Below are 17,391 nucleotides of genomic sequence, written 5' to 3'. Positions count from 1 at the left end.
CCCCCTTCGAACTTATCCCAGACCTGCCAGCACGCACGTGCTCACCTTCATTGACAACCTGATTCACCCAGAAGCAGTGCTCTGGGGAGCTTACCAGATCTGCGGTCATTGAGCAAGCCCCCCAATGCCCGAGCCACCTTTGTGTCAGCCCATTCACCCATCCACTCTGCCAACACACGGCCAACAAGGTGCCACCAAGGACTCTGAATATAACATGCTGATGGCACTTTGTGATGAGGCCAGCCCTGGCACTGTGAAGCCCACATGTGCTTTTTTTAAAAAAAGGTAAGTGAATCTAAGAGAAACAGCAAAGAATCCAGTGGTTTCTAGAGTAGATTGGCAGGCTGATTTCCCGTGATTTACAATTAATGATCCGGCGTAACGTACATGGACAGCCACGAAAGAAGGGAGAGCGTTTGGGAAGGGGCAAGGAAGTGACAGAGTGAGGGCGACGGGGCCCAGGAGACACTGTACCATGATTTATTTACCCAGAGGAAGGGTTTGGGCTAGAACCTATTCTGGATGCTGGAAGTCTGAAAGTGGTGAAAGGCAACCACACATACAATTGGTGTGGTAAAAATCCCCGAGTTCTGGAGTTCCCGTTGTGTCACAGCAGAAACAATTCGACTAGTATCCATAAGGATGCAGGTTTGATCCCTGGCTTCGCTCAGTGGGTCTGGGATCTGGCGTTGCCCTGAGCTGTGGTGTAGGTCGCAGACATGGCTTGGATCCCGCATTGCTATGGCTGTGGTGTAGGCCAGCAGCTGCAGCTCTGATTCGACCCCTAGCCTGGGAACTTCCATACACCGCAGGTGAGGCCCTAAAAAGCAAACAAACAAAAAATTCCCTGCATTCTTTCCAATTCTTTCTAAGCAGAGTGATAATTACCCCTAAAGTTTATATAGTGCTTACAGCTTAACAAAGCACTTTGATGTATCTCATTTTAATCATTACATCATACATTGTGATTTTATCGACAGAGAAACTTTGGCTCAGAGAGGTTCCATCATCTGTCCAAGGTCAAGCAGCTGGCAAGAGGCAGAGCCAAGTGGAAGACCCAGGTGTCAGACAAAGGTCTTGTGACTACACGCCTCAGATTTATGCCACTGTTGTCCACAGTCCTGGGAGAAACAAGGGCAGGCACAAGAAAAGCTGAAGAACCAAGAATAACGTGCGTATGAAAGCCACCCAGCAGCATCAATTAGCTATTGAAAATGCACTTTCTTTAGTGAGTAACCATCAGGTCAAAGCTTTGATTTTATTGAATGGACCAGTATAGCTCATTCAATGAACATAAAATATCTCCATAAGAGAAAATCTGCATACGTGTGTATTTATATAGGAATTGTGGAATATTTTTATACTTGACTCTTTCAGAATATAATGTAACAGTTTCCCCAACCTAACTGGAGGAAGGCATTTATCCGGTAATGAAGGACCAAACCACTCATAACTCAAATGGCGAGGCGTGTTCTCACCACCTCTAGGAGGACATTATGCATGCTGCCACCGTGCGTGACGCACTGCTCTATTTCATTCTGTGCCTCTCCGTTCTGGCCCGCTGCACCCCTCCATATCACCACGGCCAGCTTGGCTCCCTCTGGAACCCGTTCATTCCATAAGAATCCAGCCATTCTAGAAACATGCAGCTGGAAAGGAACTCAAGGTCATCTCACTGGAAAGGAAAAAAAAGAAAAATAGCAAAATGAGATAAGTAGAGACTCCAGGGCTGAGAAAAGTGCCCTGGACACTTCCTCTGCATTAGGAATTGACAATGAACGAATGCATCAGTGTGTGTGTGTGTCGGGGGGAATCTTGCGATTTGCGATTTGGAGCCAAAAATGCTCAGTTTAAATCTTGGCTGCACCTGTCACCTAGACAAACACTTCGTATCTCTTGGCCTCAGTATTCTCCTAGATAAGATGGGGATAATAATATCTACCTCACAGGATTATAGCGAAACCAAGATGATATCTTTAAGGCAATATGTTAAATAATATAATACAACTAAATAATATAATCAGATGGGATAAAATAAAATAGAAAGCACTCGACAAAGAAGCTTTTCAAGTTAGATCACTTTCTATCTTTTATATGCCTCAAATCACTGTGTAGTTCTTTGTTGCTTTAGTTTTTAAAATAATACTACATGACTGATTTTTATCTTCGATGTGCTGCATCTTCTGGGGGTTTTTTCCTTTCCTCTCTGAGCCTTGAATTTTTTGTCTTGTCACTTTTTTTTTAAACATTTCTAAAAAGTAAGTGTATGAATGACTTCTTCAGCTTGATTCTCCAGGGACCAGAAGCAAGAAGGAAAAGAAAATATTCTTCACTACCGGTATGACATAACGCCCTATAACCATGTGTTTATTAAGTAATCATGGTTGTCTTCCATTTATGAATAGGTATTGGAGCAGCATGAGGTAATCCTACATCCACGAGCTGGTACAGTGGTCACTCAAAGCAAAGAAACATATCATTTTTCGTAGCCCAAACAGCCTAGTCATGGGTAAATGCAAAGTGACTGTTGGGTTTTTGGGGCACACTTGTTGGGCCCCAGGGGATTCAACTCCCATCTTATGGATGAGGAAACCAAGACCGTTAAATAAAGCGAGTTGCCTGAAGTCACACAGCTAGTCAGGACAGAGCCAGAACTCTAATCCAGGATGAGGAACTCTCAGGTAAAAGCCCCTTCTCCTCGATACCATAGTTGTGAAATAAACTTCCCACCAGAACGTCGTGCCTGGGTCTTATTTTCTCTGATTATTGATGGATATGTCACACAGGACAGAAATAAAAGGCTTGCTCAAGTGGAGACAAAATACATCGATCACGCCCCCAGACCCCGAGCCTCATCAGTCAGTCACTGAAGGAGATTATGATATACCGGAGGAGCTCCATGCCACATACTTTCTGTCGGAGAAATAGGATGTGAGCAAAGTGCCCCCCTTCCCCCGTCCCCGCCAGGCTCCAGACCAACAGTCCAGGGGACGCATCTGGACCCACAGCTCTTCCAAGTAATTTCCTTGGTAACACTGCCTCTAGCAATGCTATCTACACCAGTGCTTCCCAAACACCAGTCCATGGATCAATGACAGCCCATGATAAAGTCATCACTGGTGCCCGCCGAAATGAGAAAAATAAGAACAATGCAGTGGTTGTTGATACAGCTAAATGTATTCAATGTAAAGGAATCGCCTTTATTCTAAGATCATCTATTTCCTAGTTTTGTTTTGCTCCTAGTATCCAAGTCCTTTCTTTAAAAAAAAAAAAATCAGGAATAGGGTTTACAAAATATTAATTGGGAAAAAAAAAGACTCATCGTGCTGTATCATACCACCACTGCCATCATGATTATAAAATAATTAGTCTGCAAATCAGGAAACCAGGAAACCTCTCCTCTGAGCAGCGGGGAGCAGAGGCTGTGTGTCAGGAAGCATGAATGTCTTCACAGAGACTGGGGCGATGCCAGCAGATATGAGGCTCAGGGGAGAGCCTGCCGCTGCAATGGTCAAGGGCTGCCACTGCAAAGCCAAGGGCTGCCACTGCAATGGTCAAGGACTTGTGGGAGCACTATAAACCCATTCTCCAACAAAACACTCCCCATTCGGGTATCTAGAGAATTCAATGACATAGGGTTTTTCACTGTGCTATATTTGGGATTTTTGTTTTAATTTCTTTCTTTCTATTTTTTATATTCATCTAACATCGGTGGGTAACCACCTACCAAGTGCCAACATCTGTATCAGCATTTTTGACAGGCATCCTTTTTCTGAGCCCTGTGAGGCAAAGCCTTCAAACCAGTCAATGCAGCCATGCCAGGCTTTTGTAGTTCACAGCTGCAAACTTTTCATGCTGGCCTCCCAGATCTTAGTTTCTCACATTCGGTCTTCTTTATCTAATTTCTGGGCCATTTTCTCCTTTAGCGAGGCATGCTGCCTGTTACTCGTAATTAAAATCCTATTAATGTCCATCTATTTCTCCAACCTCGCTATTGTTTTCTCCATGACTTGTACCAGGTTTAATATTTACTGAATGAATAAATTAATCCTAGGCCACTTTCCAAGAAGCTAATAATAAGATAATTCAATGAAATTATCAAAATGTTGACATTTCTTATGAAAACAGATCCGAAAAGAAAGCTATCTTCTACAGTTCATTATGAAAATAGAGTGAGAGTGAGGTGTAGGGAAGTGATGGGTTTTCACCAGCAAAAATAATTAAGATACTTATAATGAGATGACACACATAAAGTTCTTACACATAACAAGGATTCCATAAATGTTAATCTCCTGTTTCCAACCCCTCTTCTGATTAGTTGCTTGTAGGAATGCTGAGGTGATTTATTTTTCATTTTTTAGGAAACTTGCTTTACTGCTTTAAAAAAAAAAACAAAACCATAGGTGTTCCCATGGTGGCGCAGTGGTAACGAACCAGACTAGTATCCTTGAGGATGTGGGTTTGATCTCTGGTCTTGCTCAGTGGGTTAAGGATCCCACGTTGCTGTGGCTGTGGTGTAGGCCAGTGGCTACAGCTCTAACTCAACCCCTAACCTGGGAACTTCCATATGGTTCTGGGTGCGACCCTAAAAACAAACAAACCAACCAACCACAGGATCAACATCGGGCCAAGGAAAAACACCTTGAAAACACCATTTCACCATTTGTTATATTCTCCAGAACACAGACACACACACCACACACACACTTCCAAATTTTGGTTGACATCAGATTGCTGATTACTATAATCTTCCAGCCACCTGTGTCCACATGAAATCCTTCTAGCAGCCATGTGCATTTGATTCAGTTCCTTCATTTTTCCAATTTTTCAAGGATGATCAAATCGAAAGGTTCCTCAAAGTAAAGATTAAATATACATTTTTTTCTCTTTAAAATGTCTGCATTTTCAGGCTTTCACAGTATCTCAAGGCAGTGTAACAGGACTTTTAGGAACACGAGGAAAACTACTAGAAAGTGGGCATTATTTAATTCTGAGAACACCCGGTAGCTGATAAATATTAATCAGCCAGAAGACATCGATCAGGGCTAGAAGCACCAATGTCCCAAGAGTCACACAAGATGATTATGTCTGGTTTTGAAAGAGGCAGTTTCTAAATAGTAGGCGCACAGTGCAGATCTATCAAGATCCTATCATTTTCTAAGTCCAATACGAATCAGATTTTCATCATTCCTTTGCAACAAATCACAACATCCCTCTGAGATTCGTCATGTTACATTGGCGGGCTTCTCTCTTTCTGCTTGTGTCTGTGTATTCTGTGTACACTGCCCAGTGTAAAAGGGTATTTAATATCCATCTTAAAGCCAATGTTATCAAAATATATTTCAGTCTACATTCAACAACTCTGGAGTAGGCCAGAAACCTAGTACATTTTCTCCTCATTATCACCTCAGTAAGAGTCCCTTGCCAGGATCTGGCTAGGAGGCTTCTATCTGACAAAGCTTAATGAAGTGTTAATGAAGGGAAAATGTCCCAGCCCATTCTGAGCTTTGTTCAGAACAGGTTTAAGTGTACCCTGGTCAAAAGTTTTACTAGTGGCTTTTTTCCCCCAGCCAAGAGCATACAGATCAAGTGAGAGGCTCTACACTTGGCTTTGTCATCTTTTGCTTGAACGTTGTTGTCGTTTATAAACTAACACTGAGGTTTAATCCTTATCCTTATTTTAAAATTCCTTTGTGTGGGCCTTTAGCCATGAAGTCCCCAGCCTAGATACGGCCCAACCTTACCGACACTGCCACATAGACTTCATGTACCCACAGCTTCCTTTTTTCCCCTCTAAGTAAGTAAGGTCTTGTTCATCTCCTGTCCCATCTGAGCTCCTCATTTAACTTTGATCTCATCCTTGCCCATCGGGGACCAGCTGTACAGCACAGGGAACTCTATCCAGCAGTCTGTGATGGTCTACGTGGGAAACAGAATCTAAAAAAGAATGGATGTGTGTATATGTATAACTGAATCACTTCGTTGTATAGCAGAAACTATCACAACATTGTAAATCAACCGTACTTCAATAAAACTTGAACAGATGCAAAAAAAAAAAAAAACCCTCATCAGCCAAGGTCGACCAAGAATTCCTTCGGCCACACCCTCTGCACTCCGTGTACTGACTGAGACCACAGGTCACTCGCATCGCTCCTCACACTTCAGTGTGGTTTACCTGGTTCTCTTTTCTCATAGGCACTAGATTAGGGGCCAGAAAACCTAGATTCTAGTCCTAGAGCCTATATTTCCTCAGTGTTGGAAATACGATTTAACTTCACGGAAAGTTCATTTCCTTATCTGGAGAATGGGGATGCTGGTTACAGTGACCTTCATACTTCAGAGAGACCATCTACTAAGGCTGTATTTCCCGTCTCGCGCAATTGTCGTTATCAAATTAAGACAAAGTACATAAATTCTCTTAGAAAAGCTTTAAACGTCATAAAATGTAAGATTTGGTTGTATTTTCTATTTCCAACCATATATGCTGAGAAGTTTCTTTCTGATCTCTCTCCTGCATTCCCTCTTTCTTTCTGGAAACTCTTCTAGTATGAACCCCCAGTTGCAGACCAATTTTCAGGCGTAACTGATTCTTTCCTAATTATCTCAGTGAGAGAAATGCTTCAAAATGAAAAGTGAGAGGGGTAATCTCAGGGCACCATTTTTGGAGAAAAGGGAAGACCTATCTGTAACAGATAAAGAGTTGGAGGAGACCAGCTTCTTTGATCATTGAAGAGTCTCAACCAGATAGAATTTACTTTTTCCAAATTTACCTTCCATCTGTCCACCTGTGATTACCATAAATTCACAAAATCCCCAATATATAGGTCTTTCACCATAAATAGTCCAAAAATTTACTCAATCATATTTGCTTTATCAATATTTGACAATTTGTTAATATACTTTTTTTTATAGTTTACATGAGTTTATTGATGCTTAGGAGATCCTGTTAAACAAATTAACTTTTAAAATGTAATTTACATAATTCCCATTGTGATGCAGCAGAAATGAATCCAACTAGTTTCCATGAGGATGTGGGTTCGATCCCTGGCCTTGCTCACAGGTCAGGGTTCTGGTGTTGCTGTGAGCTGTGGTGTAGGTCTCAGACATGGCTCAGATCCTGCATGGCTGTGGCTGTAGTTTAGGTCAGCAGCTACAGCTCCAGTTTGACCCCGAGCCTGGGAACCTCCCTATGCCATGGATATGGCCCTAAAAAAGCAAAAATAAATAAATAAACAAATAAATATTTTTCTTTGGTTGGAGACTATGTTTGTGTCTTTTTAAGGGCTTAATGATTGAACATATGCCTGTGTGTGTGTTTGTGTATGCGTGTAACCAACATATTTGTCTCCAATAACATTATGCAATTTTTGTCCATTTTCTGCTTAGAACGAGTTGTTGATATACTTGTAATCAATTATCTCAGAACACATTTAGTGCAAAAAAAGCAGTGGTAAAACAAAACAAAACAAAAAACAATCACCCTCCCCATCCTAATTTCAATTTGCCCCTGTCCTTCACCTCTAGTCAGGAGAGAGGAGAGACTGCAATTCATTATTTGACATTATCTGGCAGATTGTGAACTAGTAGGCAGGACTGATGTTTTGCTGAGGTAAAAGTCCTACCAGAGACTGACCTGGTAATCTAGAAAAATAGGCCACCTCCAGGAGAGAACTGAGGGTGGCCTCAGGCAAATCACTTCATCTTTCTTGGCTTCAGTGTCCTCCACTATGACATTAGGACACTGCACCAGTCTCTGAGGTCCCTTCCAGGCCAAGTGGTCTTTGACACAGGACAGCGAGATGGCACGTCTGTCCAGGCATCTGTGGAAGGGCGAGGACGAGGACAGGAACCCCTTTTTGGGCGTTCTCTCTCCCTTCTCCACTGCATGAAGAGAGCGGCAACCTTCTCTTCGTAACCCCCTGCATTCCAACCTCACGCACGTCTGTCAGAGAGGACGCATCTGAAAACTGGTCATCTGACAACACGCTTTCCCATTTTGCACTGTCCTGAATTTCCTTTGTTTACTTTTGTCTACTTCTACTGAGTCCTGGGTCTTTCCTGTGGCTTCCCCCTCACCTATTCAATGGCTCACTTCTCCTTTAGTTGACATCCTCTCTTAGACATCATATCAGAAACTTCAGGAATGGGTTATCTGCCTGGCTTTTGTAGCTCATTATGGCAAACTTTTTGTGAGGGCCTCCAAAATCTCATTTTATCCAATCTGATTGTCCTCATCTGATTTCTGCGCCATCGTATCCTTTAGTGAAACATTCTACATGTTATAAATCCTCCCAAAAAAGTAAATTAAGAGACATAAAGAGACTTGACCAATCAAACAGGTATGGTTGGTTGGAAAACAAGGCTGAGAATCAGGTTTCCTGACCTCGTAGCTCAGACTAGGCTTTCGCCTGTAACCCCAACTACCATGAAGTGAATATTTCCACTCCACCCCGTGGGAAAGCTAGACGGAGGATAAAGTCTCCCTCAGAAATCAGCAGTAATGTTCCCTCCTCCATGCTATGACCTCTATGATCCAAAGCAATGTGAAAAATTAGCCCCAATTCCTCTCCCCTCAATTGAGATACTGGCGACACGGATCTCACATTTTACACAGTCCTAGCTGGGTATAATTGCCTGTTGTGGTTTTTCCCACTTCTTTGACAAAAGTGATTAACTGTGCTATAGAGGAGTTCCCTTCATGGCTCAGTGGTTAACGAATCCCACCAGGAACCATGAGGTTGCGGGTTTGATCCCCGGCCTTGCTCAGAGAGTTAAGGATCCAGCATTGCCGTGAGCTGTGATGTAGGTTGCAGATGCAGCTTGGATCCCGCCTTGCTATGGCTCTGGCGTAGGCCAGCGGCTACAGCTCCGATTCAACTCCTAGCTTGGAAACCTCCATATGCCATGGGAGCAGCTCAAGAAATGGCAAAAAGACCAAAAAAAAAAAAAAAAAAAAAAATCTGCTATAGACTCTATAGCTGCAGCCCCACCTCAAACTCACTCAAACCCGTCCTTTCCCCTCACAGCAAGTATGCCTGCTGATCTGCTCCAACTCTACCATCATCTAGCCCAGAATCCATGTGAAAAAGGTAATTAAATCAGTTCTGTAATTATTCTCTCATACTTATACATAATTAAGGGCTGCACAGTCTTCCGGAAGCCACAAAGGGCCCAGGAGCAGTGAATGACGGGGAAAATGGATCAGGACACGTGCCTTGGGAAGGCAGTGAAAATTCAATGAGAGGTTGATGGAAGAAAAGGCAAGAGAGTGAGGATGAGGCTAAGAGTCAGGAAAATAGAAAGAGAAGTACAAAACGAGGAGAAGAGACGAATAGAGAGGGGTGGAATTTCTAGAGACACTGGTAAAAACAAAAGGGCAATGAAGGAGGAAAACTGTAACAGGAGACCCAGTGACAGAAGAGGCAGGGAAAGGAGTGTGGGGAGTTCCCGTCTTGGCACAGTGGTTAACGAATCTGACTAGGAACCATGACGTTGTAGGTTCGATCCCTGGCCTTGATCAGTGGGTTAAGGATCTGGTGTTGCTGTGAGCTGCAGTGTAGGTCGCAGACGCAGCTCGGATTCCGTGTTGCTGTGGCTCTGGAGTAGGCTGGAGCTCCAGCTCCGACCCCTAGCCTGGGAACCTCCATATGCTGCAGGAGCAGCCCTAGAAAAGGCAAAAAAAAAAAAAGAAAAGAAAGGAGTGCGGATAGAGGAGGCTGAGGGAGGCCAAATACGTGCCATTGTCATCATCCTCCTCGATTCATACCTCAGGAAACTGAGGCACAGAAAAGTCAAGTAATCAGGCTGAGGTCACAAGAGAGCCAGAATCTGAGTCCAGGCCTGTCTGGGCCTAAATTCTGTCTATGCTATTGAGCTCAAAATTTTATTACACCTTTAAAAATATAAAATGTGAATTGACAATGATTTCAAAATAAAAAGTTCATTAAAAAATAAACATAGATATTATTATCACTGATGTCCCTTATCGGTAAGTTAGCATTGGTCCAGCCACAGCCCTTCAGCCACACCCCCAGTGTGGTCAAGGTTTTGGACGTGAAAGGAGGCGGCTGGAGGTTCCCTTGGCCGTGACTCAGAGGAGAGTTAGTGGGTCTTATAGAGACAGGACAGATATCTTTGGTTGGCCTCATTAAATGCCAAGTTCTAACCAAATCACTATTGCCACAGACTCTGAAAGTCCTGTGGGACAGCTCCAGAAGCCACAAGCAGACCACCTGGGGACTCTGAACTATGCCAGGTCCGAAGGTAGGCCACCGAGGAACCTGGACGCTGACAAGATGAAGCATGAAGGTGGCTGCATGCATCACAGAGAAGGTAAGTCACGTGGAAGAGTGGGTCACAGTGGGGGACGAGGGGGGAGAGGGACAGAGAAACACATGGGAACTGAGATGACAGGGGCGAAGGGAGAAGAGAGACGAGAGAAAGGAGGACAGAGAGAAGGAGAAATCAGGTCTAAAAGAGCGAGAAACCGAGAAGGACCCAGAGACAGACAGGTGAGGAGTTGGGCCCTGGCCAGGAGGAGGCTGTGAAGAGTTCTTAGCACAAAGCATAGGGTTTGAGCCTCCTCTATCGTGTGAGAAACTAAAACGGTCTAGAACTGGAGTTCGCTGATGAACCTGGGCTTCCTGCTTCTGCTGGACTCTCTCCCTTCCCAGAAGGAGCAACCAGAGGCTCCAGAGTGGGTTGTGTGCTCTGCCCACCCTTCCCCAGCGGCTCGCCTTTACATTCTCTTTGCAGCAAGGTCTCTGGCAGGGCCCAGGCTGAGGCCTGCAAGGACAAGCCTCCCTATGAACGGCATGACTTGTGCGAGTCAGGAGAGGACTTTCTGTTTTAAATATGTGTTTCCCTTAACGGCCCAACCTGGTATCTGAAATTCCACTCGTCCCAAGTGCTTCCTCTGAGTTGAAATATAAGTGCCCATAGAAAGCTCAGGTCACACATGAGCTGCTTTTGTCTGTTTAAAGCCTGGAAAGGACTGAGTTGTACAGATTGTCTCCCAGATTGAAATGAAACAGAGGCCTCAAAGGAGGACATATGCGGGGGTGGGCGCCATGGGGGACACCCCAGGACACACCCAGGATCACAGTGCTTCTTGGGGCAGCTCCTTCAGTGGGCAAGGCAGGGAGCTGGGGGCAGCGGGGGAAGGTCCTATAGGCAGCCAAGAGGCAGAAAAAGGACACTGATAGTTAAACAAGATAGTAGCTGCCAAAAGGAGATAGAGAAGCATGGGGAATCAAGAGTTTAAAAAAAAAAAAGATTAAAAATGCATTATCTCTGGAGTTCCCGTCGTGGCACAGTGGTTAACAAATCCGACTAGGAACCATGAGGTTGTTTGTGGGTTCGATCCCTGGCCTTGCTCAGTGGGTCAAGGATCTGGTGTTGCCGTGAGCTGTGGTGTAGGTCACAGACACGGCTCGGATCCCACGTTGCTGTGGCTCTGGCATAGGCTGGCGTCTACAGCTCTGATTAGACCCCTAGCCTGGGAACCTCCATATGCTGTGGGAGCAGCCCTAGAAAAGGCAAAGAAAAAAAAGCATTATTTCCCAATTGCATAATTTTTCCAGGGCTAACCAACGAGGTCAGGATGATGGTGGCCCCAGTTGCTACTTGAAAGTCCCAGAAACAGACAAAAGAACCCTATTCAAGGCCTACTGCTACCTTCCAGCAGACAGGAAACCAGCTCCAGGTACTTGCATCTGGCAGAAGCATCAGAAGCCCCTGCTGTCATGATGGGGGAGCCTCGCTACAGGATCAAAGAGCACAAGAGCAGAAAAGGCCAAGGGAAGAGGCTGTGTGCCAACCCCAGAGCAAGCACACCCAACGGTGTCCCAGCCCTTCCTCTGCTGAGCAGGCTGGTCTGCATCAGAATCACGAAACTGGTCTCCAAGAGGAACCATCGATGACTCTTCAAGGTGTTATCACCTCCTACCTTCCACTGAGCAGACGGACTTCTCCTTGGGCACAGAAACTTCAGAGACTGAGGGGGGAACTTCCAGAATCCAAAAGGCCCCATTACTTGCCTTGGGAAATTAGCCACCCCCTTAGTCTCAGAGAGCAACAGAGGTCAGAGGCCAAGTACCCTAGTCTCATAGAGTCTTCTCATGCCAACAGGCCATATGTTTCTGGGGAAATCATAGGGCAGGCAAACAGGATAGGGATGGAGACTCTGGCCACCACCCTTTCTCTGTGCCCTACCTAGTAGTCTTGGGGTTGTGCTGCTCAGCCTGGGCCCCTTCCCGGCCTGAGAAGCACTTCTGAGGCCCGAAGGAGTACAAGCAGCATGGCTGCTATCCGCAACTTTAGCTGCAGCTCTTCTCCTGGCTCTAGGAATTGGACACTCACACTTCCTGCCCCAATTCCTCTATCCATGGGCTCCTACCCTGGCACACAGACCATTCCCTCTTTCAGTATCAGCTCTGCCTTTCAGAACCCTCCATCCAGGGTAGGAGACCCTCTGCAGTCTCCATGGAGAGGGGCTGTGGGGGCAGGGCTCTGACAGAGACGCCAGGCAAGCAGCCAACCTGGGCCAAGGGGAAGAGAATTATTCACAGGATCACAGATGTTAGAGATGAAAAGAACTTGCAGAAACACATCTCGCTCATCCATCCCACCTTGCGATGTAGGCCCCTTTCCAAGAGCATATGGACTGTTCCCATCTGATTTCAAAGGCTCTTTCATTACCAATCAATACGCACTAAGTGCGCCTTGTGTGCTGGGTGCTACCCCCATCTCGGGATGAGGGAGGCAAATGGGCTCTTCCCCTGGGGAAGGGCTAGCACAATGCGAGATTGACGTGCCTCTCCTGTGGGCTGCTCAAGCCCACCCAGCTATCTGTCCCTCAACACCTTCCACAATGCCAAAATGTTGCTCCTGTACATACATGATTGGACCAAAATCTAGGAAGGGGTTGCCTTCCCAGGGGAGGTATCCACACACCCAGGCCTCTGATAATCAGGGAAACCAACAAGGAGCAGAGGTGGTGATGGCCAAGCAGAAAGAGAGGGAGAGGCATTCCCACTGTGCCTCAGTGGGTTACAAACCCAACAAGTACCCATGAGGATGCGGGTTCCAGCCCTGGGCCTGATCAGTGAGTTAAGGATCTGGCGTTGCTGTGAGCTGTAGAGTAGGTCACAGATGCAGCTTGGATCCCACATTGCTGTGGCTGTGGCGTAGGCCGGAAGCTATAGCTCTGATTCAATCCCTAGCCTGGGAACTTTTATATGCCATAGGTACAGCTCTAAGAAAGGAAGGAAGGAGAGAGGGAGAGGGAGGGAGGAAGAAGGGAAGGAAGAAAGGAGGAAAGAAAGGAGAGAAGAGAAGAACAGCAAGAAGGGGCCAAGGAGGGGGCTGGTTGAAGTAGCCTCTGGATACCTCCCCTGGGAAGGCGACACCTTCCTAGATTTTGGTCCAAGGTAACGACAGTTCTAGCTGATTTCCTAAGACTAGTCAGGAATCAAGAATCAGGAGGAGACGGTCTTCTCCAAGACCTAGAGCCACACAGGTCAGTGAAGCATAACTATTAGTCCTTTTTGTCAGCCTCTCATCTGCTGAGATGGAATCCGATTTCACCTTCTCCTGACACACCACAAGCTGGAAAGAAAAAAAAAAAAAAGAAAAAAAAAATACCTTTCCAATCCCTAAACTCTCAGTGAAGAGTTTGCTCTGATACAGGAGTCACTTCTGGGGCGCCCACTTGGACATGGGTGGGCTGGAAGGGGTGGGGTCCCCAGCCTCATCTGACTGGGAATTGACTGGCAGTTCTACTCACCCTCAGGTCCTCCTCTCTGAATTTTGCCCCCTTCTCCTTCTTGTCACTCCTCCCACTCTCTTCTTTCCTTCAGAGCTGTTTTCTTTTTTGGAATGTTTAGGTCCCAGTCAAGACCAATGGGGAGAGGGCCGAATCATTGCTAAAGGCTCAGCTGGCCTCTCTTTGCGCCGTGGGAAGAGGCCCCCCAGGCTAAGCCCAGCAAGACCAAGTACATGATAGCAATCCAGGGCTCATGCAGCCCACAGCTAATGTCCACGGGAATTACTGTCATCAGACCAGGGTTCCCGTTGCCACACTGCCACTACTAGTGTGTGTCTATAGCCAGTTTCCTTTCAGACCCTCAGTTTCTTCATCTATTTAAAAAAAAAAAAAAAAAAAAAAAGGAGAACAGGGAGTCCCCGTTGTGGCTCAGCAGTAATGAACCTGACTAGTACCCAGGAGGACGTGGGTTCAATCCCTGGCCTCGCTCAGTGGGTTAAAGACCCAGCATTGCTGTGAGCTGCAGTGTGGGCTGCAAATTCAGCTCAGATCTCTCACTGCTGTTTCTTAGGCTGGCAGCTGTGGCTCTGATTTGACCCCTGGCCTGCTGGCCTGGGATCTTCCATGTGCCATGGGTGCGGCCCTAATCCTACTACCTAAATCTTAGGGCTCCTTTGAGGGCTGAACTGGCTAAATGTTAAAGTGCCATTTCACATAACATGTAGCCCTAACTTTCAAGAGGCACTTGGCTGTTTTAAAGGTTTAAAGGCAGTGACAGGAGTTCCCGTCGTGGCGCAGTGGTTAACGAATCCGACTAGGAACCATGAGGTCGCGGGTTCGGTCCCTGCCCTTGCTCAGTGGGTTAACGATCCGGCGTTGCCGTGAGCTGTGGTGTAGGTTGCAGATGCGGCTCGGATCCCGCGCTGCTGTGGCTCTGGCGTAGGCCGGTGGCTACAGCTCTGATTCAACCCCTAGCCTGGGAACCTCCATATGCCACGGGAGCAGCCCAAGAAATAGCAACAACAACAACAACAAAAAAAAAAGATTTAAAAAAAAAAAATAAATAAATAAATAAATAAAGGCAGTGACAGAATAAAGCTGGCCTCTGAAACCCCAGAGCTAGTCCACCCCAGCCTCTCAGTAACCAGGGAAAATCCAGAATTCAGAACACGACCAACAGAGCATGTTAATCAGTTCTACACCAGGACACAGCAGCCTGCACACCAGCTGAAAGTCAGGGACCAGGGTCTAGGAGCCTGACATCTGATGGCGGTCCCCTCCCCCAATTCCACGGCTCCTCGTCATTTCTGCATTGCTCCCTCCCTTCCATCATCCTTTCTGCTCCTCCTCACCTCCTTTAGCTTCTTCTCTTCTTTCTCCAACTCCTCTTTCTCCTTCTTCAATGTTATTAAGAAGCCACATGAGCACAATGCACTGGGGACTGTAACAGACCTAGAGCCTGACCCATCACAAAACTTTATAACCTAAAAATATGTCACGTTCTCCTCACCAGTGGTTCCCAAACCTGCCTGGGTCTCAGAATCCCTTGGGGGAAGTTTGTGAAAATAACAATTAGTGGGGCTTTACTCTGAACCTATTAAATCAGAATCCTTGGGTGGGGGATCAGAAAATCTATATTTTCAAAGAATAATACAATTTTAAAATTCCTCTGTTGCTTCTACATTTCAGTCAGTTTAAGAACCACTTCCAAACACTGTACCACTAAACGACAAAACGTCTATCAATATCAAGCTCCTTTCCCTTTTTACTGATGTTTTTTAAGTTCCTTCACTGCCGTGACCCTCTCAACATATTATGTCATGAGTCTTTATTTTGTAAGAATTTACCAATTTGCTTTTATATGAGCAAGGAGGACCCTGGGACAGTAAGAGAATATAAGGCAAGCAAGACGTTGGAAGGGGCCGAAGGATTGTGCAGACATGGATCCATGAAGGCAGGAGGAGCGAGAGTGCAGACAGAGGGCAGTGGAAATAGGGGTAGGAGGGAGGGGTGGGTGGCAGCAGCAGGGAGGAACTACGGCGAAGCCTGGCTGTACTCGTCTGTTGTCCTGGCAACATGATGCTGAAAGACTGAGGCTGCAGCTCTCCTCAACACTAGACAACATGTTGTCAAGGCAACAGAATGCACCCAGGACACATGGTAGGAGGCCATGCATGAGGTCTTGGGGTGCCAGGAACCCTCAGTTCAAGGCAGGCTACACTGGCTGTGCCATTACACTACCTCCCACTCTCAATGCCCACACCCTTCACCCCCAAATCTTGCCCTGGCCCCTCCATTCCCTGCAACACTCTTCTCGGTACCATCAGCCCCATTGGGAAAGAGGGGAAATTATATCAGGCTGCAATGATGTGGACACAAGTCCAGGAACTGGCCACCGGACACTGGCGCATAAACTCAAAAGGAGAGGGAGCTACTTAGAGGAAAGCCAATCACTATGCTTCTAACTTCCTCCATTGCTTTGCTAATTTGTTCCCCAATTGGTAATCAAACTTTGTAAAAAAAAAATGAAACAAAACAACTGCGTCATCCATAGGTATACCAAAAGAAAATGATGGCTGATGCCAGAGGAATTTGTATTTCAGTAACTACTAGAAATGATGACAGCAGCGATTTATTAAAACCAGGCATCTTCCTGGCAGAGTAATGAGTCCTTTAAAGGTTATTTCATTTCCTTTCATAATAGCTCTTTGAAGTTGATGAGTATTAACCCTATCACAGAGATGAGAAAAATCAGATCACAGGAGTTACATAAAATGGCAAGAGGTCACTCAGCTTCTGAAAGATGGAGCCAAGGCTCAGAAGGGCTCCAAGGTATACTTCCTATCCCCCACACTACACAGCATCCATCTGAAAAGATGCTAAGTCAAGTTACATCATTGCCTTCTTACCCCATTTAGAATGAATGAAAAAATATCCAGAAGAGGGATGGACTGGGAGTTTGGGGTTGGGAGATGCAAACTAATTACATTTAGAATGGATAAGCAGGAGTTCCCATCATGGTGCACTGGAAACAAATCTGACTAGGAACCATGAGGTTGTGGGTTCAACCCCTGGCCTTGCTCAGTGGGTTAAGGATCTGGCGTTGCCGTGAGTTGTGGTATAGGTTGCAGATGCAGCTGGGATCTGGCGTTGCTGTGGCTCTGGCATATGCTGTGGGCAATGGCTCTGATTAGACCCCTTGCCTGGGAATCTCCATATGCCGCGGGAGCGGCCCTAAAAATACAAAAGACAAATTAATTAATTAATTAATTAATTTTAAAAACAGAATGGATAAGCAATGAGGTCCTACTGTATAGCACAGAGAACTGTATCCAATCTCTTGGGATTAAAACATGATGGAAGATAGTATGAGAAAAAGAACGTATATAATGACTGGGTCACTATGCTGTACAGCAGAAACTGGCACAACACTGCAAATCAACTATAATTTTGAAAAAAATCACATTAACTAGCTTAAGTGACATTGTATTTTTTCTCTTTATTCATTGATCAGAAATTATATTAATTTCTAAAGAGCTAGAGTAAATTTTTAGCATATCAAAATGGACTTGTGGTTCCTAAGAGAAAAGGATCTTTCAGTATATGCCTGAAAATAAAAAGGTAAT

General features: G+C 45.5%; 1 protein-coding gene and 2 long non-coding RNA genes across 5 annotated transcripts in view; 1 reads left to right on the top strand and 2 right to left on the bottom strand.

The window, feature by feature from the left end:
* The window catches only part of LOC146403400 (uncharacterized), a 1,275,680-nt gene that overhangs the window by 1,067,906 nt on the left and 190,383 nt on the right, over positions 1–17,391 (top strand). The gene's annotated exons all lie outside the window — the stretch shown is intronic.
* Positions 1–17,391, bottom strand: part of GRIN2B (glutamate ionotropic receptor NMDA type subunit 2B) — a 447,773-nt gene that overhangs the window by 280,049 nt on the left and 150,333 nt on the right. The window lies entirely within an intron of this gene.
* On the bottom strand, positions 4,343–14,165 carry LOC146403401 (uncharacterized). Its single transcript, XR_014803832.1, has 2 exons — positions 13,439–14,165; positions 4,343–12,914 (listed from the first exon to the last, which is right to left on the bottom strand). It is a non-coding gene; the product is annotated as an uncharacterized LOC146403401 (long non-coding RNA).

Source organism: Sus scrofa, chromosome 5 (assembly GCF_054392235.1).
Source record: "Sus scrofa isolate SSC_HxYL_T2T_F1_AM1 chromosome 5, Sscrofa_HxYL_maternal_Yorkshire_Landrace_v2.0, whole genome shotgun sequence".
Lineage (NCBI taxonomy): Eukaryota > Metazoa > Chordata > Mammalia > Artiodactyla > Suidae > Sus > Sus scrofa.
The sequence above is the reverse complement of the archived record's forward strand: the minus strand, read 5'-3'. Positions and strand labels throughout refer to the sequence as shown.